General features: G+C 47.7%; 1 long non-coding RNA gene and 1 pseudogene across 1 annotated transcript in view; both read left to right on the top strand.

Annotated features, from left to right (window-relative positions):
- The first annotated feature begins 4,323 nt into the window (after nucleotides 1-4,323).
- LOC129473140 (myosin regulatory light chain 12B-like) lies at nucleotides 4,324-5,142 on the top strand (annotated as a pseudogene).
- Nucleotides 5,143-11,029: 5,887 nt separating this feature from the next.
- LOC129473449 (uncharacterized) overlaps nucleotides 11,030-27,452 on the top strand; it is a 33,938-nt gene continuing 17,515 nt past the window's right edge. The window contains exon 1 of the long non-coding RNA XR_010119068.1: nucleotides 11,030-12,430. This is a non-coding gene — a long non-coding RNA (uncharacterized lncRNA). The remainder of the gene's footprint in view (nucleotides 12,431-27,452) is intronic.

Raw genomic sequence — 27,452 nt, 5'->3', positions numbered from 1 at the left:
AAAGTGTTAACAGATCTTGTGTCTTATATAAATATTGACATTTTAAAATAAAACTGTCAGCTGGGCACGGTGGCTCATGCCTGTAATCCCAGCACTTTGGGAGGCTGAGGCGGGCAGATCACGAGGTCAAGAGATCGAGACTATCCTGGCCAACATGGTAAAACCCCGTCTCTACTAAAATATAAAAATTAGCTGGGCATGGTGGCGTGCACCTGTAGTCCCAGCTACTCAGGAGTCTGAGACAGGAGAATCATTTGAATCCGGGAGGCGGAGGTTGCAGTGAGCCCAGATTGCACCACTGCACTCCAGCCTGGGCGACAGAGCAAGACTCCGTCTCAAAAAAAAAAAGGTGAAGAATTTATTTGTGAAAGAGTCGGACCCGATCAGGCTCAAACCAAAGACACGCTGGTCGCCGTCAAGAGATTTTATCGGAGGCACCAAGGCAACACCACACGGAGGAGGAGAAGGAAGGAAGAAGGGGCGAGCTGCTTAGGTGCTGGGTTTTTATACTCAGTGGGGCTACGCGGGCATCGGTGATTGGCTTAGGGGTGGAGTTTGAGTAAAAGGCAGGAGGTGTTCTTCCCTGATTGGCCTTCTCTTGGCGGGGTCGCGGGGTGGAGAACCGGGAACCCGGGGTGAAGAATCCGGAACCGGCGCCATCTTACTGTGCCCATGTTAGCTAACAATTTGTCCATCTCTACTAAAAATACAAAAAATTCGCTGGGCGTCATGGTGTGTGCCTATAATCTCAGCTACTCAGGAGGCTGAGGCGGGAGAATTGCTTGAGCCAGGGAAGCAGAGGTTGCAGTGAGCCGAGATCGCGCCAATACACTCCACCCTGGGAGACAGAGCAAAACTCCATGACAAAAAAAAAAGAAAAAGATAGGACTTTCTACTTGCTGGCCTCTCTATTGCTGGCTTTGATGATGTAAGATGCCATACTGGAGAGACCCACACGGCAAGAAACTAGGTGTGGTCTCTGAACACTATCCAACAGGGAACTGAGACCCTCAGTCAAGAAACCCTTTAGAAACTGAATCCTGCAAACAGCTATGTGAGTGAGCTTAGAAGTGGAACCTTCCCCAGTTAAGCTTTATTTTTATTTTTATTTTTATTTTTATTGAGACAGAGTCTCGCTCTGTCACCCAGGCTAGAGTGCAATGTACTATCTCACCTCACTGCAACCTCCACCTCCCAGGTTCAAGTGATTCTCCTGCCTCAAGCCTCCCAAGTAGCTGGTATTACAGGCGCCCGCCACAACACTCAGCTAATTTTTGTATTTTTAGTAGAGACCGGGTTTCACCAGGTGGGCCAGGCTGCTCTCGAACTCCTGACTTCAGGTGATCCACCCGCCTCAGCCTTCCAAAGTGCTGGGATTACAGGCGTGAGCCACCGAGCTTGGCCCTGAGCTTTCAGATATCACAGGCAACTCATAGACTGCAGTCTTTTTTTTTTTTTTTCTTTTTTTTTTTTTGTGTGAGACGGAGTCTTTGTCCCCCAGGCTGGAGTGCAGTGGCGCGATCTCGGCTTACTGCAAGCTCTGCCTCCCGGGTTCACGCCATTCTCCTGCCTCAGCCTCCCGAGTAGCTGGGACTACAGGCGCCCGCCAACACGCCCGGCTAATTTTTTTTTTTGTATTTTTAGTAGAGACGGGGTTTCACCGTGTTACCCAGGATGGTCTCGATCTCCTGACCTCGTGATCCGCCCGCCTCAGCCTCCCAAAGTGCTGGGACTACAGGCTTGAGCCACCGCGCCCGGCCGAGACTGCAGTCTTATGAGAGCCTCCGAAGCAGAGGATCCAGCTAAGCTGTTCCCAGATTTCTCCCCCACAGAAGCCGTCAGATAACAGTGTGTTGTTTTGAGCCACCAGGTTTTGGGGTAACTTGTTACACAGCAATAGATAACTCACACACTGTACTAGAATTGAGCGCCAGATCCTCAGTAACAGATACACCCATATATTCCTTCCAAATTTATTCTTTTTTTTTTTTTTTTTTTGAGACGGAGTCTCGCTCTGTCGCCCAGGCTGGAGTGCAGTGGCGCGATCTCGGCTCACTGCAAGCTCCACCTTCCGGTTCACGCCATTCTCCTGCCTCTGCCTCTCCGAGTAGCTGGGACTACAGGCGCCCGCCACCACGCCCGGCTAATTTTTTGTATTTTTAGTAGAGACGGGGTTTCACCGTGGTCTCGATCTCCTGACCTCGTGATCCGCCTGCCTCGGCCTCCCAAAGTGCTGGGATTACAAGCGTGAGCCACCGCGCCCGGCCCCAAATTTATTCTTTTAACATTTATGATATGTGGGGCCTTCTGAAATGTAGGGCTCCAGGCAGGATCTCCTCTTGCTTGGATATAAGAGCAGCACTAGAATTAGTCCATCAGTCTTTATGTTTTCTTGCTTGCATCCTCCTTAAAAACATTTTGGAAAATTATGTGCCCTTTTGTATATATTTTTATTTGGCATCTAATTTTTTCCTTGTTAATTTAACTGCAAAGAGTGTAACAAATCGGCTTGGTGCAATGGCTCACACCTGTAATCCCAGTACTTTGGGAGGCCGAGGCGGGTGGATAATGAGGTCAGGAATTCAAGACCAGCCTGGCCAACATAGTGAAACCCTGTCTGTACTAAAAATACAAAAATTAGCTGGGCATGGTGGCGTATGCCTGTAATCCCAGCTACTCGGGAGGCTGAAGCACAAGAATTGCTTGAACCTGGGAGGCAGCGGTTGCAGTGAGCCAAGATCATACCACTGCATTCCATCCTGGGCAACAGAGTGAGACTCCATCTCAGAAAAAAAAAAAAAAAGAGTGTAACAGATCTTGTGTCTTATATAAATATTGACATTGTAAAATAAAACTGTCAACTGGGCACGGTGGCTCATGCCTGTAATCCCAGCACTTTGGGAGGCTGAGGCGGGCAGATCACGAGGTCAAGAGATAGAGACCAGCCTGGCCAACATGGTGAAACCCCATCTCTACTAAAAATACAAAAATCAGCTGGGCGTGGTGGCACGTGCCTGTAGTCCCAACTACTGAGGAGGCGGAGGCAGGCAAATAGCTTGAACCCGGGAGGAGGAGGTTGCAGTGAGCTGAGATCACACCACTGCACTCCAGCCTGGCTGACAGAGCCAAACTCCATCTCAAAAAAACAAAAACAGGCTGGGTGCGGTGGCTCATGCTAGTAATCACAGCACTATGGGAGGCCGAGACGGGCAGATCACGAAGTCAGGAGATCAAGACCATCCTGGATAACACCGTGAAACCCCGTCTCTACTAAAAATACAAAAAAATAGCCGGGCATAGTGGCGGGCGCCTGTAGTCCCAGCTACTCGGGAGGCTGAGGCAGAATGGCGTGAACCTGGGAGGCGGAGCTTGCAGTGAGCCAAGATCGCGCCACTGCACTCCAGCCTGGGCGACAGAGCCAGACTCCATCTCAAAAAAACAAACAAAACAAACAAACAAAAACAACAACAACAACAAAAAACAAAAAGCTGTCTGGCTGGGTGCGGTGGCTCACGCCTGTAATCCTAGCACTTTGGGAGGCTGAGGCCGGTGGATCACCTGAGGTCAGGAGTTCAGACCAATCTGGCCAACATAGTGAAACCTCGTCTCTACCAAAAATACAAAAATTAGCCAGGCATGGTGGCACATGCCTGTAATCCCAGCTACTCCCGAGTTCAAGCAATTCTTGTGCCTCAGCCTCCCAAGTAGCTGGGATTACAGGTGTGCGCCACCACACACCCGGCTAATATTTTTGTATTTTTAGTAGAGATGGGGTTTCACCATGTTGGCTAGGCTGGTCTGGAACTCCTGACCTCAGGTGATCTGCTCACCTCAGCCTCCCAAAGTGCTGGGATTACAGGCACCGCACCTGGCTACAAAATAAATAAATAAATGTATATATATATATGTAAAATATATATATGTAAAATATATGTAATATATATGTAAAACTATATATATATATATAGTTTGTTTGTTTGTTTTTGAGATGGAGTTTTGCTCTTGTTGCCCAGGCTGGAGTGCAATGGCACGATCTTGGCTCACTGCAACCTCTGCCTCCCGGGTTCAAGTGATTCTCCTGCCTCAGCCTCCCGAGTAGCTGGGAATACAGGCATGCACCACCACGCCTGGATAATTTTTTATTTTTAGTAGAGATGGGGTTTCTCCATATTGGTCAGGCTGGTCTCGAACTCCTGATCGCAGGTGATCCACCCACCTCAGCCTTCCAAAGTGCTGAGATTATAGGTGTGAGCCACAGCCGGCTCTGTCTTAAATATGAGTGCCCAGTTAAGGAACACCAGATATTTGAGGAAGACTTCAGACATGAGCAAAAACCCAAAATTAGAAGTAAAAACGACACACCCTTGCGCTCTTTGCCGTCACTCGTCATCTTGCTCAGGGCAGCCCCACTTCTGGTGTTTGGCGCTGGAATTAAACAACCACCATGTGGAGCAAAAAGGCAAGACCAAGACCACCAAGAAGCGCCCTCAGCACACAACATCCAACGTGTTTGCCATGTTTGACCAGTCACAGATTCAAGAGTTCAAAGAGGCCTTCAACATGATTGATTAGAACAGAGATCGTTTCGACAAAGAAGATTTTGAATGATACGCTTGCTTCCCTAGGGAAGAATCCCACTGATGCATACCTTGATGCCATAATGAATGAGGCACTAGGGCCCATCGATTTCACCATGTTCCTCACCATATTTGGTGAGAAGTTAAATGGCACAGATCCTGAAGATGTCATCAGAAATGCTTTTGCTTGCTTTGATGAAGAAGCAACAGGCATTATTCAGGAAGGTTACCTGAGAGAGCTGCTGAACAACCATGTGGGATCGGTTTACAGATGAGGAAGTGGGTGAGCTGTACAGAGAAGCACCTATTGACAAAAAGGGTAATTTCAATTACATTGAGTTCACACGCATCCCGAAACATGGAGCAAAAGACAAAGATGACTGAAAAGAACTTTAGCTAAAACGTTCCAACTACATTGTCTTACTCTGTTTTATTTCTCAGACACTTCCCCCACCCTCATAGAACCTGTTGCATGCAACTTAGTTTCACAGCTTTGCCTCTTTTTTTTTTTTGATGTATTTATTCCAGAACTTTCTGCCACATAGCACTTGTATAATCAGACTGAAAATGGGGATGAGGGGGTAAATTGTATTGAAAAAGAGACAATGGCCGGGCGCAGTGGCTCACACCTGTAATCCCAGCACCTTGGGAGGCCGAGGCAGGTGGATAACCTGAGGTTAGGCATTCAAGACCAGCCTGACCAACATGGTGAAACCCTGTCTCTACTAAAAATACAAAAAATTACTTGGGTGTGGTGGCGGGCGCCTGTAATCCCAGCTACTCAGGAGGCTGAGGCAGGAGAATCGCTTCAACCCAGGAGGCAGAGGTTGCAGTGAACCGAGATTGCACCATTGCACCCCAGCCTGGGCAACAAGAGCAAAATTCAGTCAAAAAAAAAAGAAAAGAAAATGAAAGAAAAGAAGAAAAAGAAAAAGAGATAGCAAATAAAAATCAGCAAAATGTGAAAAAAAGTAAAAGCAAACATGGAGGAAAGAGAGACAGAAGAGGAAAACTTCATATAAACTATAATAAATTTCCACACTGATAAGAGAAAATGAGTATCAGAAGAAGAACAAGAGTTGTAAGATCAACAGGATATGAGAAATGAAAACTTGAGCCAGGTGCAGTGGCTCACACCTGTAATTCCAGCACTTTGGGAGGCTGAGGCAGTCAGATCACTTGAGGTCAGGAGTTCAAGACCAGCCTGGCCAACGTGGTGAAACCCCGTCTCTACTAAAAACACGAAAATTAGTTGGATGTGGTCGTGGGCGCCTGTAATCCTAGCTATGCAGGAGGCTGAGGCAAGAGAATTGCTTGAGCCTGGGAGGTGGTGGTTGCAGTGAGCCGAGATCACACCACTGCACTCTAGCCTGGGTGACAGAGTAAGACTCCGACGCAAAAAAAAAAAAAAAAAGAAAAAAGAAAAAAAACTTGAACCCAATTATAAGATCTAGATTTTGGCCAGGTGCGGTAGCTCATGCCTATAATCTCAACACTTAAGAGGCTGAGGTAGGAGGATTGCTTGAGCCCAGACATTTGAGACCAACCTGGGCAACATAGGGAGACTTGTCTCTACAAATAATTTAAAAATTAGCAGGCAGGGCACAGTGGCTCATGCCTGTAATCCCAGCATTTTGGGAGGCCAAGGCAGGCGGATCATGTGAGGTCAGGAGTTCGAGACCAGCATGGCAAAAATGGTGAAACCCCCATCTCTACTAAAAATACAAAAAAAATTAGTGGGGCATGGTGGCTTGCACCTGTAATCCCAGCTACTTGGGAGGCTGAGACAGGAGAATTGTTTTTTTTTTTTAGACGGAGTCTCGCTCTGTCGCCCAGGCTGGAGCGCAGTGGCGCAATCTCGGCTCACTGCAAGCTCCACCTCCCGGGTTCACGCCATTCTCCTGCCTCAGCCTCTCCGAGTAGCTGGGACTACAGGCGCCCGCCACCACGCCCGGCTAACTTTTGTATTTTTAGTAGAGACGGGGTTTCACCGTGGTCTCGATCTCCTGACCTCGTGATCCGCCCTCCTCGGCCTCCCAAAGTGCTGGGATTACAAGCGTGAGCCACCGCGCCCGGCCGACAGGAGAATTGTTTGAACCCAGCAGGTGGAAGTTGCAGTAAGCCGAGATCGCACCATTGCATTCCAGCCTGTGTGACAGAATGAGACTCTGTCTCAAGAGGAAAAAAAAAAAAAAAAAAATTAGCCAGGGCTGGGCACGATGGTTCATGCCTGTATTCCCAGCACTTTGGGAGGCCAAGGTAGGCAGATCACTTGAGGTTAGGAAGTCGAGACCAGCCTGGCCAACATGATGAAACCCTGTCCCTACTAAAAATACAAAAAAATTAGCTGGGTATGGTGGTGCATGCCTGTAATCCCAGTTACTTGTGAGGCTGAGGCAGGAGAATTGCTTGAACTTGGGAGATTTTGCAGTGAGCCAAGATCGGGCCACTTGCACTGCAGCCTGGGCGACAAAGCAAGACTTCCTCTCAAAAAAAAAAAAAGAAATCCACGGACGGGCGCAGTGGCTCACGCCTGTAATTCCAGCACTTTGCGAGGCCGAGATGGGCAGATCATGAGGTCAGGAGATCTAGATCATCCTGGCTAACACGGTGAAACCCCATTTCCACTAAAAATACAAAAAATTACAGGTGGTGCATGCCTATATTCCCAGCTACTTGGGAGGCTGAGGCAGGAGAATGGCATGAATTCGGGAGGTGGAGCTTGCAGTGAGCCGAGATTGTGCCACTGCACTCCAGCCTGGGCAACAGGGCAAGACTCTGTCAAAAAAAAAAAAAAAAAAAGAAATCCCAAAAAAGAAAGAAAAACGGCCAGGCACAGTGGCTCATGCCTGTAATCCCAGCAGTTTGGGAGGCTGAGATGGGCAGATCACCTTAGGTCAGGAGCTTGAGACTAGCATGATCAACATGGTGAACCCTGTCTCTAGTAAAAATACAAAATTAGCCTGGCGTAGTGGCACATGCCTGTAGTCCCAGCTACTCGGGAGGCTGAGACAGGAGAATCACTTGAACCCGCGAGGCAGAGGTTCTGGTGAGCTGAGATCGCACCATTGCACTCCAACCTGGGCAACAAGAGTGAAACCCCAGTTTAAGAAAAAAAAAAAGGAGAAAAAAAGAAAAAAAAACCCACGGTGGCATGCACCTGTGTTTCCAGCTATTCAGGAGACTGAGGCAGGAGGATCATCTGACCTGGAAGTCAAGGCTGCAGTGAGCCGTGATCAATCACTGCACTCCAGCCTGGGCAACATAGTGAGACTCTGTCACCAAGCCAGCAGTGCAGTGATGAGATCTTGGCTCACTGCAATCTCTGCCTCTTAGGTTCAAATGATTCTCTGCCTCAGCCTCCCAAGTAGCTGGGATTACCGGCATTCGCCACCATGCCTGGCTAGTTTTTGTATTTTTTTTTAGTAGAGACAGTGTTTTGCCATGCTGGCCAGGCTGATCTGTACCTAATTTTGTATTTATACTTTTGGGTTTTTTTTTTTTTTTTTGAGACGGAGTCTCGCTCTGTTGCCCAGGCTGGAGTGCAGTGGCGTGATCTCAGCCCACTGCAACCTCCACCTCCTGGGTTCAAGCGATTCTCCTGCCTCAGCCTCCCGAGTAGCTGGGATTATAGGCACCCACCACCATGCCTGGCTAATTTTTATATTTTTTTTAGTAGAGATGGGGTTTGGCCATGTTGGCCAGGCTGATCTCAAACTCCTGACCTCAGGTGATCTGCCCACCTCGGCCTCCCAAAGTGCTGGGATACTTTTGATATTCTTTCTCTTAAAACAGGTCACCAAAATTGTACACGTGTCAGTCTCCCACCAACCTACATCTGCTGCACTTGCAGAGATAGAGTCCATATATATATATAAGCATGAATTAATATATATAAGTATATATGTATAAATGTATACATACGTATAAATACATGATCACTATTCTATTCCTTGCTTTTCCTCATTTAATACCTTGAAATCAAACAGAGAGGTGCTTCCTTCTTTTTTTTTTTTGGAGTTGGAGTCTTGTTTTGTTGCCCAGGCTGGAGTGCAGTGGCCCAATCTCGGCTCACTGCAAACTTCACCTCACGGGTTTAAGTTTTTCTTCTGCCTCAGCCTCCCAAGTAACTTGGACTACAGGTGCACACCACCATGCCTGGCTAATTTTTGTATTTTTAGTAGAGACGGGGTTTCACCATATTGGCCAGGCTGCTCTCAAACTCCCGAACTTGTGATCCTTCTGACTTGGCTTCCCAAAGTGCTGAGATTGCAGGCATGAGCCACCGCGCCCAGCCTCTTTTTTTTTTTTAATTTAATTTAATGGAGATGAGGTCTCTCAATATGTTGCCCAGAGTAGTTTCAAATTCTTGGGCTCAAGTGATCCACCTACCTTGGCCTCCCAAAGTGCTGTGATTACAGGAGTGAGCCACCGCACCCGACCCCTTGTTTGTTATAGTGCTCCCTTGACTCTCAAAAATGTCCAGTGTTCGGGCGGATCACGAGGTCAGGAGATCGAGACCAACCTGGCTAACACAGTGAAACCCCATCTCTACTAAAAATACAAAAAAATTAGCCGGACGTGTTGGCAGGCGCCTGTAGTCCCAGCTACTCGGGAGGCTGAGGCAGGAGAATGGCATGAACCCGGGAGGCGGAGCTTGCAGTGAGCCGAGATCGCGCCATTGCACTCCAGCCTGGGAGACAGAGCAAGACTCCGTCTCAAAAAAAAAAAAAAAAAAAAAAAAAAAAAAAAAAAAATGTCCAGTGTAGGCCAGGCATGGTGGTTCACACCTATAATCCCAGCACTTTGGGAGGCCGAGGCAGGTGGATCACTTGAGGTCAGGAGTTTAAGACTTGCCAGGCTAACATGGTAAAACCCTGTCTACAAAAAATACAAAAATTAGCTGCGCGTGGTGGTGTGCACCTGTAATCCTAGCTACTCAGGAGGCTGACTGAGGCAGGAAGACCGCTTGAACCTGGGAGGCAGAAACGGAGGTTGTAGTGAGCTGAGATTGTGCCACCGCACCCTAGCCTGGGTGACAGAGCAAGACTCCGTCTCAAAAAAAAAAAAAAAAAAGTCTAATGTAAATGTGTTATTTGAAGTAAAATTGCTAGGTCAAAGAATATGTAAATACTTGATTTGGGTAGATATTTTTAAAATGCTTTCTGTAGAAGCCGCACCAGTGTACCTTCCTTCCATCAGCAATGTATGACAGTACCAGTTTCCTTTCCCCACCCCATCAGCTGAGTGTGTTATCAAACTTTTTTTTTTTTTGAGACAGAGTCTCACTCCATCACTCAGCCTGGAGTGCAGTGGCATGATCTCGGCTCACTGCAACCTCCACCTCCTAGGTTCAAGCCATTCTCATGCCTCAGCCAGTAGCTGTGATTACAGGTGCATGCCACCACCAGCTAATTTCTGTATTTTTAGTAGAGACAGGGTTTTGCCATTTTTTTTGTTTTGTTTTGAGACAGGGTCTTGCTCTGTTGCCCAGGCTAGAGTGCAGTGGCATGAACATGGATGGTTCACTGCAGCCTCGACCTCCTGGGTTCAAGTGATCCTCTTGTCTCAGCCTGCCAAGTAGCTGGGACTCCAGGTGGGAGCCACCATGCCCTCCTAAACTCTACCTTTTGGTGAGAGTGACTAGCCACCAAGGCACACTGTAAAGGCCTCAGATAACAGGAAGTGGTAGAGAACTGCAGCCAATCTAATGCCTCGACAAATTCAAGGTGGGACCTATCAGGTACTATGCTTGTTACTTGGGTGATTAAATTACCTGTACACCAAAGCCCCATGACACACAATTTACCTATGTAACAAACCTACACATGTACCTCTGAACCTAAAATAAAAGTTAAAAAATAGCCGGGCGTGGTGGCTCACGCTTGTAATCCCAGCACTTTGGGAGGCCAAGGCGGGCGGATCACGAGGTCAGGAGATCGAGACCACGGTGAAACCCCGTCTCTACCAAAAATACAAAAAATTAGCTGGGCGTGGTGGTGGGCGCCTGTAGTCCCAGCTACTCAGAGAGGCTGAGGCAGGAGAATGGCGTGAACCCGGGAGGCGGAGCTTGCAGTGAGCCGAGATCGCGCCACTGCACTCCAGCCTGGGTGACAGAGCAAGACTCCGTCTCAAAAAAAAAAAAAAAAAAAAAAAAAAAAAAAAAAAGTTAAAAAATAAAATAATATAATTCAAAGTTTGGGCTACAGAGTATAAGTGAGAGATATTCAGCTATCAGGAGTTTATAAAAGACCCACAAACATCGCACAAGAGCAAAAGTCAATTTGAACATCCACCACAGCCAGAGGAAACCAAAACCACTTCTAGTGTGTGGCCATCAGGTAAACCATTTTGTCCCCTCACCTCCTCTGCTTCTGGCTGTGAGGGGGAGGGTGGAGAGTCAGACACAGGAAGGCAAGAAAGAAATTCTTGAGGAAGCCAGCCACTCTGCCAGTTTCCCGCTAGCAGCTTCCCATGTCAAGCCACTCAGTCGGAGCTGGCCGAGAGAAAAAACATAATTCAAACTGATGCTTGGAGGATTTTTTTTTTGTTCCAAGGATTGAGCAGGTATGCTCTGTGGACTGCCTGAGTTATCTTTCACTGGCAATGGGAGAACTAGCCCCACAGGACATATTTAAAGGGGTGGGGACACTGGAGTGTGGGGGGTGCATGGCAACATATTCAAGCTTATGTACATGGCATTTGAGGTCAGGGCATGGAAAAATACTGAGGCACTGTGTGTATGTTATTTGTGCATGAGAAAGAAACTCCTTGACCCTGAAAACAGGACAGGGAGTGGAGCGTGTGGTGTGATAATGAACGCTGAAAACAGCCTCCTGAGAATGCGGTTTGAGTGCTTTTATGAGGCCGCAGGTGTCTCACGACCCGACCTCAAAAAAGCCATGTAGTGGATGTTTGTGGTTTAACAAGCCCTTTCAATAAATACTTGGCAGACAGATGCTGGGGCGGGTTCTCTTAGAAGAACTGCCCCCCACTTCCCCCGGCCCCACTCAGCTGAAATTGTCTAAGAACTCATTCTTGACGTTCACTGCAAGCTATAAACTCTGCAAGTGGTGCACCCGACGTGATAGCCTTGAAGTTATGCGTGAAAGGAGGAGAGCTCATCAATTTTTGGAAAATCCTGGTAAGGGACAGTCCTGACTACCATCAGGTGGACAGGACCCACGTGAAAAATACCAGGGGTTCGGTTATCATGGGTCAGGAAATGAACAAAGAACAAAGTTTTTTGTTTTTTTTTTGAGACGGAGTCTCACTCTGTCGCCCAGGCTGGAGTGCAGTAGCGCGATCCCAGCTCACTGCAACCTCCCTGGTTCAAGCTATTCTCCTGCCTCAGCCTCCTGCATAGCTGGGATTACAGGCATGCATCACCCCACAACAGGACTTAATTAACCTCGTCTTCAAGATGTACAATAATAGAGAAAAGTTACAATTACTTGCCTCTGCTGTGAGACAAAACCCAGCAGCACCTCCAGCACACAAGAACTTCAAAATGCCTAAGCCGCACATGCCTAAACCGCAGTGGTCAAGCATTCCTACAGGACCTTCTTCATCAGGATCTTGCTTCAAGTGCCAGAAATCTGGCCGCTGGGCCAAGAAATGCTCGCAGCCTGGAATTCCTCCTAAGCCGTGTCCCATCTGTGCAGGACCCCACTGAAAATCAGACTGTCCAACTCGCCCGGCAGCCACTCCCAGAGCTCTGGGATCTCTGGCCCAAGACTCTCTGACTCCTTCCCAGATCTTCTCAGCTTAGCAGCTGAAGTCTGATGCTGCCCGATCACCTTGGAAGCCTCCTGGGCCATCACAGACACTTTGGGTAACTCTTACAGTGGAGGGTAAGTCACCTTCTTAATCAATATGGAGGCTAACAACTCCACATTACTTTCTTTTCAAAGGCCTATTTCCTTTGCCTCCGTAACTGTTGTGGGTATTGATGGCCAGGCTTCTAAACCTCTTAAAACTCCCCAACTCTGGTGCCAACTTGGACAATATTCTTTTATGCACTCCTTTTTAGTTATCCCCACCTGCCCAGCTCCCTTATTAGGTTGAGACAGTTTAACTAAATTATCTGCTTCCCTGACTAATCCTAGGCTACAGCCATACCTTGTCGCCGCCCTTTTCCCCAGTTCAAAGCCTCCTTCACATCCTTCCCTTGTATCTCCCCACCTTAATCCACAGGTGTGGGACACCTCTACTCCCTCCCTGGCGACCGATCCCATGCCCATTACTATCCCATTAAAACCTAATCACCCTTACCCTGCTCAATGCCAGTATCCCATCCCGCAGCACGCTTTAAAAGGATTAAATCCTGCTATCACTCACCTGTTACAGCATGGCCTTTTAAAGCCTATAAACTCTCCTTACAATTCCCCCATTTTACCTGTCCAAAAACCGGACAAGCCTTACAAGTTAGTTCAGGATCTGCGCCATATCAACCAAAATGTTTTGCCTATCCACCCTGTGGTGCCAAACCCATATACTCTCCTATCCTCAATACCTCCCTCCACAACCCATTATTCTGTTCTAGATAAACCTAGTGGACCCCATAGATCCTAAATCCTTTCCCCACTCCCCTTTCCATTCCTTAAAACACAGCTCCCACACTAGCTCTCCCTGACTCATCTGAACCCTTTTCATTACACACAGCCGAAGTGCAGGGCTGTACAGTCAGAATTCTTACACAGGGACCGGGACCACACCCTGTAGCCTTTTTGTCCAAACAACTTGACTTACTGTTTTAGGCTGGCCATCATATCTCCATGCAGTGGCTGCCACTGCCCCAATACTTTTACAGGCCCTCAAAATCACAAACTATGCTCAACTCACTCTCTACAGTTCTCTTAACTTCCAAAATCTATTTTCTTCCTCACATCTAACACATATGCTTTCTGCTCCCCGGCTCCTTCAGCTATACTCATTCTTTGTTGAGTCTCCCACAGTTACCATTGTTCCTGGCCAGGACTTCAATCCAGCCTCCCACATTATTCCTGATACCACACCTGACCCCCACGACTGTATCTCTCTGATCCACCTGACATTCACCCCATTTCGCCATATTTCCTTCTTTCCTGTTCGTCACCCTGATCACACTTGGTTTATTGATGGTAGTGCCACCAGGCCTAATTGCCACACATCAGCAAAGGCAGGCTATGCTCTAGTATCTTCCACATCTATCACTGAGGCTACCGCTCTGCCCCTCTCCACTGCTTCTCAGCAAGCTGAACTCATTGCCTTAACTCGAGCTCTCACTCTTGCAAAGGGACTACGCGTCAATATTTATACCAACTCTAAATATGCCTTCCATATCCTGCACCACCATGCTGTTATATGGGCAAAAAGAGGTTTCCTTACTACGCAAGTGTCCTCCATCATTAATGCCTCTTTAATGAAAACTCTTCTCAAGGCCTCTTTACTTCCAAAGGAAGCTGGAGTCATTTACTGCAAGGGCCATCAAAAGGCATCAGATCCCATCGCTCAGGGCAATGCTTTTGCTGATAAGGTAGCTAAAGAAGCAGCTAGCCTTCCAAATTCTGTCCTTCACAGCCAGTTTTTCTCCTTCTCATGGGTCACTCCCACCTACTCTCCCACTGAAACGTCTACCTATCAGTCTCTTCCCACACAAGGCAAATGGTTCTTGGACCAAGAAAAATATCTCCTTCCAGCCTCACAGGCCCATTCTATTCTGTTGTCATTTCATAACCTCTTCCATGTAAGTTACAAGCTGCTAGCCTGCCTCTTAGAACCTCTCATTTCCTTTCCATCGTGGAAATCTATCCTCAAGGAAATCACTTCTCCGTGTTCCATCTGCTATCCTACTACTCCTCAGGGATTGTTCAGGCCCCCTCCCCTCCCTACACATCAAGCTCAGGGATTTGCCCCTGCCCAGGACTGGCAAATTGACTTTACTCACATGCCCTAAGTCAGGAAACTAAAATACCTCTTGATCTGGGTAGACACTTTCACTGGATGGGTAGAGGCCTTTCCCACAGGGTCTGAGAAGGCCACCACGGTCATTTCTTCCCTTCTGTCAGACATAATTCCTCACTTTGGCCTTCCCACATCTATACAGTCCAATAACAGACTGGCCTTTATTAGTCAAATCGCCCAAGCAGTTTCTCAGGCTCTTGGTATTCAGTGGAACCTTCATACCCCTTACCATCCTCAATCTTCGGAAAAAGTAAAACAGACTGATAGTCTTTTAAAGACACACTTCACCAAGCTCAGCCTCCAACTTAAAAAGACTGGACAGTACTTTTACCACTTGCCCTTCTCAGAATTCGGGCCTGTCCTCGGAATGCTACAGGGTATAGCCCATTTGAGCTCCCGTATGGATGCTCCTTTTTATTAGGCCCCAGTCTTGTTCCAGATACCAGCCCAACTTGGACTGCACCCCAAAAACTTGTCATCCCTACTATCTTCTGTCTAGTCATACTCCTATTCACCATTCTCAACTACTCATACATGCCCTGCTCTTGTTTACACTGCCGGTTTACACTGTTTCTCCAAGCCATCACAGTTGGTATCTCCTGGTGCTATCCCCAGACCGCCACTCTTAACTCCCTCTTAAAGTAAATAAATAATATTTGCTGGCAGGGCACACTCCAATACTTGCACCCTGATGAAGGCCTATGCTTTACTTTTATGCTCACTCCTATTCTTGTTCCCGTTCTTATGCCACCCTCTACCTCTCCCCAGCTAGCTCCACCATACTATCAATCTCATTCACTCTCTCCTAGCCGTTTTTTGTTTTTTTTTTTTTCGAGACGGAGTCTCGCTCTGTCGCCCAGGCTGGAGTGCAGTGGCGCAATCTCCGCTCACTGCAAGCTCTGCCTGTCGGGTTCACGCCATTCTCCTGCCTCAGCCTCCCCAGTAGCTGGGACTACAGGCACCCTCTCTGAGCCGTTTCTAATCCCTCCTTAGTGAACAATTGCTGGATTTGCATTTCCCTTTCTTCCTGTGCCTACACAGCTGTCCCCGCCTTACATACAGAGTGGGCAACATCTCCTGTCTCCCTACACCTCCAAACTTCCTTTAATAGCCCTCACCTTTACCTTCCTAAAGAACTTCTTTACTTTCTAGACAGGTCCAGCAAGACCTCCCCAGACATTTCACTTCAGCAAGCTGCCGCCCTCCTCCACACTTACTTAAAAAACCTTTCTCCTTATATGAACTCTACTGCCCCCATATTTGGACCCCTCACAACACAAACTACTATTCCTGTGGCTGCTCCTTTATGTATCTCTCGGCAAAGACCCACTGGAATTCCCCCAGGTAACCTTTCACTTTCTCGATGTTCCTTCACTCTTCATCTCCAAAGCCCAACTACACACACCACTGAAACAATTGGAGCCTCCCAGCTCTGTATTATAGACAGGCCCTCTATCAATACTGGCAAACTTAAAAACATTAGCAGTTATTATTGCTTAGGAAGACATTTACCCTGTATTTCACTCCATCCTTGGCTACCTTCCCCTTGCTCGTCAGACTCTCCTCCTAGGCCCTCTTCTTGTTTGCTTATACTCAGCCCCATAAATAACAGTGTAAGGTTGCTCGTAGACACTCAACGTTTTCTCATACACCATGAAAATCGAACCTCCCCCTCTACGTAGTTACCCCATCAGTCCCCATTACAACCTCTGACGGCTGCCGCCCTAGCTGGATCCCTAGGAGTCCGGGTACAAGGCACCTCTTTCAGCACTCCTTCTCATCTTTTTACTTTGCATCTCCAGGTTTGCCTCGCACAAGGACTCTTCTTCCTCTGTGGATCCTCTACCTACATGTGTCTACCTGCTAATTGGACAGGCACATGCACACTAGTTTTCCTTACCCCCAAAATTCAATTTGCAAATGGGACCGAAGAGCTCCCTGTTCCCCTCATGACACCGACACGACAAAAAAGAGTTATTCTGCTAATTCCCTTGCTTGTCGGTTTAGGACTTTCCGCCTCCACTATTGCTCTCGGTACTGGAATAGCAGGCATTTCAACCTCTGTCACGACCTTCCGTAGCCTCTCTAATGACTTCTCTGCTAGCATCACAGATATATCCCAAACTTTATCAGTCCTCCAAGCCCAAGTTGACTCTTTAGCTGCAGTTGTCCTCCAAAACCACCGAGGCCTTGACTTACTTACTGCTGAGAAAGGAGGACTCTGTATATTTTTAAATGAAGAGTGTTGTTTTTACCTAAATCAATCTGGCCTAGGGTCGGGCGTGGTGGCTCACGCTTGTAATCCCAGCACTTTGGGAGGCCGAGGCAGGCGGATCACGAGGTCAGGAGATCGAGACCATGGTGAAACCCTGTCTCTACTAAAAATACAAAAAATTAGCCGGGCGTGGTGGCGGGGGCCTGTAGTCCCAGCTACTCGGAGAGGCTGAGGCAGGAGAATGGTGTGAACCTGGGAGGCGGAGCTTGCAGTGAGCCGAGATTGCGCCACTGCACTCCAGCCTGGGTGACAGAGCGAGACTCCGTCTCAAAAAAAAAAAAAAAAAAAAAAATCAATCTGGCCTGGTGTATGACAACATAAAAAAACTCAAGGAGAGAGGCCAAAAACTCGCCAACCAAGCAAGTAATTACTCTGAACCCCCTTGGGCACTCTAATTAGATGTCCTGGGTGCTCCCAATTCTTAGTCCTTTAATACCTGTTTTTCTCCTTCTCTAATTCAGACCTTATATCTTCCGTTTAGTTTCTCAATTCATCCAAAACTGTATCCAGGCCATCGCCAATCCTTCTATACGACAAATGCTCCTTCTGGGATTACAGGCATGAGCCACCTTGCCCGGCCATTTTTTTTTCCCTAAAGATGATAACAATTCTTTTCCAGCTGTCTTTTCTTTTTTTTTTTGAGACAAGAGTCTTGCTCTGTCACCCAGGCTGGAGTGCAGTGGCGCAATCTCAGCTCATTGCAACCTCCACCTCCTGGGGTTCAAGCAATTCTCCCACCTCAGCCTCCTGAGTAGCTAGGATTACAGGCACCCGCCATCATGCCTGGCTAATTTGTATATTCTTTTTTTGTAGAAATGGGGTTTCACCATGTCAGCTAGGCTGGTCTTGAACTCCTGACCTCAGGTGATCCGCCCGCCTCAGCCTCCCAAAGTGCTGGGATTATAGGCGCGAGCCACCGCGCCCAGCGACAAATGCTCCTTCTAACAGCCCCACAATATAACCCCTTACCACAAAATCTTCCTTCAGCTTAATCTCTCCCACTCTAGGTTCCCACACCATCCCTAATCCTGCTGAGAAGCAGCCCTGAGAAACATTGCCCATTATCCCTCCATACCACCCCCAAAAATTTTTGCCACCCCAACACTTCATCACTATTTTGTTTATTAATATAAGAAGATAGGAATGTCAGGCCTCTGAGCCCAAGCTAAGCCATCATATCCCCTGTGGTCACATCCAGATGGAGATATACATCCAGATGGCCTGAAGCAATTAAAGATCCACAAAAGAAGTGAAAATAGCCTCAACTGATGACATTCCACCATTGTGATTTGTTCCTGTCCCACCCTAACTGATAAATATATTCTCCTCCACCCTTAAGAAGGTACTTTGTAATATACTCCCCCGCCCTTAAGAATGTAGTTTGTATGCCTATCCCAAACCTATAAGAACTAATGATAATCCCACCACCCTTTGCTGACTCTTTTTTCGGACTCAGCCCACCTGCACCCAGGTGAAGTAAACAGCTTTATTGCTCACACAAAGCCTGTTTGGTGGTCTCTTCACACAGACGCCTGTGACACTATTTTCCTAAGCCATCTGGCTAGTAGCCCCTAATTGTTCAGCTATTCCTTTAACAGCATCTCTAGTGTAGCTAATAAATTGCTATTGGTTGTAATAGATGTTGTTTATCCAACTACACTTTTATTAATTGTTACCCACCAAAATATTGACTTAAATCCTGCAGCGATTTGATTTTGGGCTTTAAATTGATCTGGTATTCCCCATGGGACTCTTAATTCTGTCTAAATAGATGTGAGAGTTGAAAGACCCATAAGGGGCTTCTCTTGTTTTACGATATCTTATTTTTCCTTCATCTGGTTGATGAAATGCCAGGGCGAAAGGGATAGCCAATTGGAATAAAGCACAAGTGCCATTCCAGTTATTTGGCAGTGTCCAGTAAAGATCCACCACAATACCACCACACATCCGCTCGAGGATGAACAAGGGCTGACTGATTGATAAGCTCTTGAAAATTCTTAAGCTCACTGCATTCCTTCAGGTCTCCAAGGAATGCTAAGTTTCCTCCCTATTGGGAGAGACAGGAGGTGAACTTAGTGTTGGGAGACAGAAGCTGGATGGCCCTCAGGGGCTGACGCACAGGGTGCCGGACTTCAGGATATAGCAGAGAGAGAGCTTGGCATTAGTTATTACTCCAGGCTGTAGAATCCTGGAAAACAGCTGCCATGCAGCCCACACCTGGTCGACTGGAGGACCACCTTAGTGGAAAGGGGACAATCTGGGCCTCTGGCCTGCCATGTGCACAAGCATAACAATGGCTTCTGTTTAATGTGGACGGAATATTTGATCCATTCCAACCAGGCATTTGCATCTTGGTATCCTGTGTTAATTGTCAAAATGTTTTTTAAGTCTTTAACTTCTACGATCCTCTAGTAAAATGAATGTATGGTTTTAGGAAATTACAAAAACTGGCTGGGGCAGTCCATACTTGCTCTTTAGTGATCCACAGAACGTTGGATCGACTACGGCATAAAAGCTCTACCTCGGGGGTCAAGACTCCTGGTTGACACTGGGGTCTTTATCGAAATCCCCCCGGATTCAATGGTCCTAATTTACTAATGCCCAGTCTGAGGAGAGTCAGGAGGGACAGAGGTACTTTTCAGAAGTAGAGAGCTGTCTTTGACTTGGCAAGTTCCTACAGGGTATAACAAGGCAAGCACTAAATGCAATAGTTTGAAGCGAAATTGACTTGGTTATGTTAATAACTAGATGGTCAGCAATAGAGCGAGGAAAGAAGAAAGAGTAATAGAATAGATGAAAGAGTTAAATTTTTCTTAGCTTTAATTTGGTAGGGTTTCCCCCTGGCACTATGGCCCACAACTCTGGAGGGGGTGGTGCTTTCTTGACTAGGGTGTGATGATTCCATCCATTTTTCGCTGTACAATCTGCAGTCTTGGTGGTTGGCAGCACAAGGTAGGGTCCTTGCCAGGCCACCTCGAGTTTTCTTTCTTTCCACCCTTTGATGATAACATGATCTTCAGGCTAGAGCTGGTTTACCAGAAATTTTAGGGGTGGTCATGTGCTAAAAGACTTTTAGTTTTGAGGGAAAGGAAAGTGGAAGATAAACCAAGCATACAATTTCTAAGAAATTGACCTTTTGTTTTAAATGTGGGGACATCAGCAGTGGACTTTATAGTCCTTGGTGCTTTCTTACTGAGAAATTTCCTTTAGCACTTATTTTTATTAGTTTTTTAGAGCAAAGAACGCCAAACACCATTTTATATTTGACAGTGCTTCCTATATGATTTTTATACCAGATAAGCTAAAATTCACCTTTATATTAGTGTGTTATTAATTTTTTTTTTTTTTTGAAACAGTCTCACTCTGTTGCCCAGGCTGGTGTGCAGTGGCGCGATCTTGGCTCACTGCAACCTCTGCCTCCTGGGTTCAAGCAGTTCTCCTGCCTCAGCCTCTCAAGTAGCTGGGACTACAGGTGCATGCTGCCACGCTCGGCTAATTTTTTTGTATTTTAGTAGAGACGGGATTTCACCTTGTTGCCCAGGCTGGTCGCGAACTCCTGAGCTCAGGCAATCCGCCCACCTTGGCCTCCCAAAGTGCTGGGGTTACAGGCGTGAGCCACCGCGCCCGGCCTATTGATGTTAAACTTAGTTTTAATAACACTTTGTAGACATATTTATTCAATTTTTAATGTCTGATCATAAGGTAAGTTTGTTGTTTTTTTTTTTTTTTTGAGACGGAGTCTTGCTCTGTCGCCCAGGCTAGAGTGCAGTGGCATGATCTTGGCTCACTGCAAGCTCCGCCTCCCGGGTTCACACCATTCTCCTGCCTCAGCCTCTCAAGTAGCTGGGACTACAGGCGCCCGCCACCACACCCGGCTAATTTTTTGTATTTTTAGTAGAGATGGGGTTTCACTTGTTAGCCAGGATGGTCTCCATCTCATGACCTCATGATCCACCCACCTCAGCCTCCCAAAGTGCTGGGATTATAGGCGTGAGCCACCGTGCCTGGCCCATAAGGTAAGATTTTTATAGACTGTTTTTTTTTTTCTTTTTGAGATGGAGTTTCGCTCTTGTTGCCCAGGCTGGAGTGTAATGGTGCAATCTTGGCTCACTGCAACCTCTGCCTCCCGAGTTCAAGCAATTCTCCTATCTCAGCCTCCCGAGTAGCTGGGATTACAGGCATGCACCACCACACCCAGCTAATTTTGCATTTTTTTTTTAATTTCATCTTAGTTTTTAATGTAAAGATAAATACAAATTAGGTTTTAATATTTTCTTTCCAGTGAGTTACCTTGCACACAAAAGTGCATAGACCCCAATTTGGAGATCTCTTTCCCAGAACCCCTTGTCATCCACCCAAGACAAAGGTCTCTTTTTATGGGGAGAAAATAAGAGTTAAGGCATTGGCTTGAAATCTAGAAACAAGACAGACAGAAAGGAAAAAGGCAATCTCCAGAAGATGAGGGGCAATGCCAGCAGAAATTAGAAAGCTGTCATCTAGTTAGAGATCTCTGGCTGTAGCATTTCAAGGTGTTCCTTCTTTTTTTTTTTTTTATTAATTTTTTTTGCACACAAAAACAATAAACATTTTCTAAAAATACATACAAACAAAAAGATGCGTATCAAACGTATTAGGAAAGTTGCACATGGGAAGTCGGGGAATAGAAATGGGGGGTGGGAGTTAAAATAAATGAGAGAGGGACTTTATATGGATCAGTGATAATAACTCAATCTTCTATTTGACAAAGAAGAGGGAGAAGGAAGAGGAAGAAAAAGAAAGTGGGATAAAGGATCAGAAAGGGAGGAAAATAGAAAAAATTAGAGTATGACTCCAGGGTAGACCTGTTTTGTTGTCACTAAGTTGGTTGGTTGGTTTGTCTGTTGTATTTTTCATGTTTTGCCAAGTTGACCAGACTGGTCTCGAACTCCTAGCCCGAAGTGATCAACCCGCCTCGCCCCCCAGAGTGCCGGGACCACAGGCGTGAGCCACCACGTCCAGCCCCCACATTGCTTCTGGCCTCCGTGGTAGACCTCCCAGACGGGGCGGCCAGGCAGAGACGCTCCTCACTTCTTCCCAGACGATGGGTGGCCGGGCAGAGGAGCTCCTCACCTCCCAGATGGTGGGTGGCCGGGCAGAGGCGCTCCTCACCTTCCAGACGGTGGGTGGCCGGGCAGAGGAGCTCCTCACCTCCCAGACGGTGGGTGGCTGGGCAGAGGCGCTCCTCACCTCCCAGACGATGGGTGGCCGGGCAGAGGCGCTCCTCACTTCTTCCCGGAGGGGGCGGCCGGGCAGAGGCGCTCCTCACTTCTTCCCGGAGGGGGCGGCCGGGCAGAGGCGCTCCTCACTTCTTCCCGGACGGGGCGGCCGGGCAGAGGCGCTCCTCACTTCCTCCCGGACCGGGCGGCCGGGCAGAGGCACTCCTCACCTCCCAGACGATGGGTGGCCGGGCAGAGGCGCTCCTCACTTCCCAGACGGTGGGTGGCCGGGCAGAGGCGCTCCTCACTTCCCAGACGGTGGGTGGCCGGGCAGAGGCGCTCCTCACTTCCCAGACGGTGGGTGGCCGGGCAGAGGCGCTCCTCACTTCCCAGACGATGGGTGGCCAGGCAGAGGCGCTCCTCACTTCTGAGACGGGGCGGCCGGGCAGAGGCGCTCCTCACTTCCCAGATGATGGGTGGCCGGGCAGAGGCGCTCCCCACCTCCTAGACGGGGTGGCGGCCGGGCAAGGGCTGCAATCCCAGCACCCTTGTAGGCCAAGGCAGGTGGCTGGGAGGCGGAGGCTGCCGCGAGGCCAGACCACGCCACCGCACTCCAGCCCGGGTAACACGGAGCACCGGGTGAGCGAGACTCCGTCTGCAATCCCAGTACCTCGGGAGGCTGAGGCGGGCCGAGCACTCGGCGTCAGGAGCTGGCGAGCAGCGTGGCCAAGATGGCGAACGCGTGCCTGCAGGCAAAGGAGGAAAAGCAGGCAGCGGTGGCCGCGCCGGCAGTCCCAGGCAGTCCGCGGCGCGGGCAGCAGGGAGCCGAGTAGATTGCAGCCTGGGCCACAGAAAAAAAGAAAGAAAGAAAGAAAGAAAAGAAAGGAAGAAAGAGAAAGAAAGAAAGAAAGAAAGAAAGAAAGAAAGAAAGAAAGAAAGAAAGAAGAGAGAGAGAAAGAGAGAAAGAGAAAGAAAGAAAGAAAGAAAGAAAGAAAGAAAGAAAGAAAGAAAGAAAGAAAGAAAGAAAGAAAGGAAGAAAGAAAGAAAAGAAAGGAGGGAGGGAGGGAGGGAAGGAAGGCTTTTTTTTTTTTTTTTTTGAGACGGAGTCTCGCTCTGTCGCCCAGGCTGGAGTGCAGTGGCGCGATCTCGGCTCACTGCAAGCTCTGCCTCCTGGGTTCACGCCATTCTCCTGCCTCAGCCTCTCCGAGTAGCTGGGACTACAGGCGCCCGCCACCACGCCCGGCTAATTTTTTGTATTTTTAGTAGAGACGGGGTTTCACCATGGTCTCGATCTCCTGACCCCGTGATCCGCCCACCTCGGCCTCCCAAAGTGCTGGGATTACAAGCGTGAGCCACCGCGCCTGACCTAATTTTGCATTTTTAGTGGAGATGGGGGTTTCTCCATGTTGGTCAGGCTGGTCTTGAACTCCCGACCTCAGGTGATCTGCCTGCCTCGGCCTCCCAAAGTGCTGGGATTACAGGCATGAGCCACTGAGCCTGGCCTGTTTTTAACTTTTTATAATTTTTGTTAAAGAGCAGGTTAGTGCTTTAAGAAAAACCCATTGTGTTTTTATTTTAATGTTCAGTTCACAGAAAAACTGGGTGATACCCTTTTAACCTTAGCCAATGTGTTTACACACATAATTTCCATTATAATTAATATTTTAAAACTTGCTTAAACCTTCAAAACAAAATTTTTTTTTTTGAGATGGAGTCCCACTCTGTCACCCAGGCTGGATTGCAACGGCGTGATCTCGACTCACTGCAACCTCTGCCTCCCACGTTCAAGTGATTCTCCTGCCTCAGCCTCCTGAGTAGCTGGGATTACAGGCGCCTGCCACCACGCCCAGGTAATTTTCATATTTTTAGTAGAGATGGGGTTTCACCAGGTTGGCCAGGCTGGTCTCAAACTCCTGATCTCAGGTGATCCACCCACCTCAGCCTCCCAAAGTGCTAGGGTAGGATTACAGGCGTGAGTCACCACGCCTGGCCACAAAAATTTTAACCTTTTAATGTAGGTAAAAATCCACATTCTTATGCCTCCTTATAATCCTTTTACTAAAAGTATATTTTACTTTCCTTATACACCTTGCACATAAATTGTTTCTTCAATAGTTTTACATTCAGGGTAAAACCCCTGGTGGCCTTTGGAATGTGTCCAGACTTGCTGGCTTCTTGCTTCTAGCACTCCCATTATTTCAAGTAGCCATATGTTTCAAAGAAAATGCTAAACCATCACATCTGTAGTTCATTCGCTTGATACATTGCTTCCTTTCAACCCCCACATCCTCGCCCCCTGTTAGTTTGATCACCAATAAATAGTATGGGCTTCCAGAGCTCCGGGCCTTTGCAGCCTCCATACTAGTGTTGGCCCCCTGGTCCCACTTTCTCTCTTGTGTTTTCTCATTCCTTTGACTCTGCTAGACTTCATAACCCCCACAGCCTGGTGTTGGGTCTGATCACCCCAAAAGGTTGATGGCCAGTTTTTTGGTTTTTTTTTCCCCGCATTGCTGAGAGCTTGGGTTATTCCTCGCACTGGGTGGGTCTTGATTTTTCACCCCTGAGGCCGCCACAATAGGGCAGGGTGCACCTCCTCAAGAGAATCAGAGACTGCCTCCGGAGGGGAATGTAATCCCAGACAAAAATGTAATCCCAGACAAGCCCCCAAATTGTTATATATAAAGTTTTGGTGCAGCAAAAGGAATATCACTTGAATATAAAATTTTCCTTTTAATTCTCAGCAAGGCTAGGTACTTCTGTATAGAAGGGTGCACCCTTACAGATGGAACAATGGTGAGCGCACACTTGGATAAGGGAGGGGAAGGGGTTCTTACCCCTAACTCACATGGCCCCTGCTGCTGTGTCGTTCCCCTATTGGCTAGGGTTAGACCACACAGGCTAAACTAATTCTGATTGGCTAATTTAAAGAGAATGACGGGGCGAGTGCTTTGGCGGGAGTCAGGGCAGAGCAGGTAGCAGGTAATTGAAATGAGTTAGGGTGAAGTAGGCGATCAGAATGAGTCAGGGTGGAATGGTAATCAAAAAAGATTGCTTTACGAGGAAGTTAAGTTTAAAAGTAGAAGGCAAAGAATTGGACATACTGACATAATAATTATTTGAAAAGAAATTTAGAACTCATATCTAATACCCTGGAATATAAGGGGAAGTTGCATGCTGCCTCCTGGGTTTTATCCCAGGTAGTTCTAGCTTTCTTGCTGCCCACAGAGGCCTGGAGCAGGAGAGTTGCTAAGATGCCATGGAGTGCCCATTTGGTCACTGGCAGTCTGGGCAGGTTGCCCCTTTCTGGGTTTGTGGTGACGGAGGGGAGGCCAAAAGACACAGACCGAGTCCCCGGGTGGCTGCAGGCAGCTCCAGCCCAGTCCTGGGGATCCTCCTCACCATGGTCACCTGCCTCAGTAACTGTGCTCAGGAAGTGGCCTGCTGCTTGCTGTGCTGCTGCTTTTCCTACTTCTGCCCTTCCCTGCCACCCCTCACATGTCTCAGTTGACAAGCAATTCCTTGTCTTCCCTGTCCCTTAGGGAAAGGGCTAAGAAACAGTCCATGTACACCCCGACCTTACTAGCCTATGGTGGGCAAAGGAGTGTGGAGCAGCCTAGAGTACAGAGCCCTGGGGGAGGAGCCCGCTAATAAGGGACTCTCTCCCATAGCCATATTTAAATGCTAACTAGGCTGAGGTGGATGACCTCTGCCAGCTGCTGTCATCTTCAGAAGATAGATGCAGCAGGCCGGGCACGGTGGCTCAAGCCTGTAATCCCAGCACTTTGGGAGGCCGAGGCGGGCGGATCACGAGGTCAGGAGATCCAGACCATCCTGGCTAACACGGTGAAACCCTGTCTCTACTAAAAATACAGAAAATTAGCCGGGCGTGTTGGCAGGCGCCTGTAGTCCCAGCTACTTGGGAGGCTGAGGCAGGAGAATGGCGTGAACCTGGGAGGCGGAGCTTGCAGTGAGCCGAGATCGTGCCACTGCACTCCAGCCTGGGCGACAGAGCGAGACTCTGTCTCAAAAAAAAAAAAAAAAAAAAAAAAAATAGAAGATAGATGCAGCAGTAAGGAATGTTTGTTTTGCTTTTTCATAAAATGTTCAAAAGCACTGTGGCTAAGAAACTTCAGGCCGGGCACGGTGGCTCACGCCTGTAATCCCAGCACTTTGGGAGGCCACGGTGGGCGGATCACGAGGTCAGGAGATCCAGACCATCCTGGCTAACACGGTGAAACCCTGTCTCTACTAAAAATACAGAATCAGCCGGGCGTGGTGGTGGGCGCCTGTAGTCCCAGCTACTGGGGAGACTGAGGCAGGAGAATGGCGTGAACCCAGGAGGCAGAGCTTGCAGTGAGCCGAGATCGCCCCACTGCACTCCAGCCTGAGCTACAGAGCGAAACTCTGTCAAAAAAAAAAAAAAGAAAGAAACTTCAAAGCAGACCCTGTGCTGCATGTCTGCTCTTCCCCTGAGCCTCTCTGCTTGAGGGTGGTAAAAATAATAAAAAGCCCAGTATATTTTCAGTACCTTACCTAACAGGGTTGGCTGCAGGCGTAGGTGGACTAGAAGATAAGGGGAGTGATTTTCCCCCAGCCTGTTACCCTCTTGCCTTCAGCTTCCATGCTTACACACACACTTTACCACCTGATCATTCTCTGGCCTCTTAATGCCACTTATAGTCTTCTTTCCTTCCTCTCAGGGTAAGGGCAGCAACTAGTAGCAGGCCGTTAAAAAGAGAAGCCGCCTAAAGAGCTCAGAACGAATAAAAAGAAACCGGCCACAGCCCTACTTTCCCAAGCTCACTTCCAGCTAAAGGCTGATGCAGGAAAATGGCTAACACCAAAGGACATTTTAAAAAGTTTTTCTTTTTTTTACACATGTAAGCTAACTCAATGCAGGTTTATTATCCTGGTGACTTGCAGTCACATTCTAATGACTTTCAAGGGCCAAAATATAGTAAAAATTACTTAAACTATCCATCCCTTCCATGCCTCAGTTGAACAGGTAGGCTTTATCTTTGGCCATTTCTGTATTTTATATGTTATGTACCTGTCTCATAATCCCTCTAAACATGTACAAAAGACTACAGATTTAATAGCTTCTCTTCTCATAAAGGGATGCCAGCGTTGCGTCCAGCTGTCAGGATATGACCGTGCTACTCTTTTCCTACCTTTAAGCAAGGAACAATTTCATACTCTCTTAGCTTGGGATCTTGATTGGCAAGTAGCAGTGGCTGATTTGTTGGTAATATCAGCTTTCATTTACCAGCCTCTAAGCTTCTGAACTTTTTACAAACTGTGCCTGTTAAATTTGCATCTATTGTTGTCTCTGAGCCTTTACTTCATGCCACCACTGTCTTTACAGATGGTTCAAAAAAAAAAAAACTGAAAAAGCAGCTATATAGTGTGGCAAGATGCCATGCAGAACTGGCAGCACAAAATCCAGGAGCATTTTAAAAT

Source organism: Symphalangus syndactylus, chromosome 23, assembly GCF_028878055.3.
Source record: "Symphalangus syndactylus isolate Jambi chromosome 23, NHGRI_mSymSyn1-v2.1_pri, whole genome shotgun sequence".
NCBI lineage: Eukaryota > Metazoa > Chordata > Mammalia > Primates > Hylobatidae > Symphalangus > Symphalangus syndactylus.
Note: the sequence above shows the minus strand (reverse complement) of the source record. Positions and strands in the feature narration are given on the sequence as shown.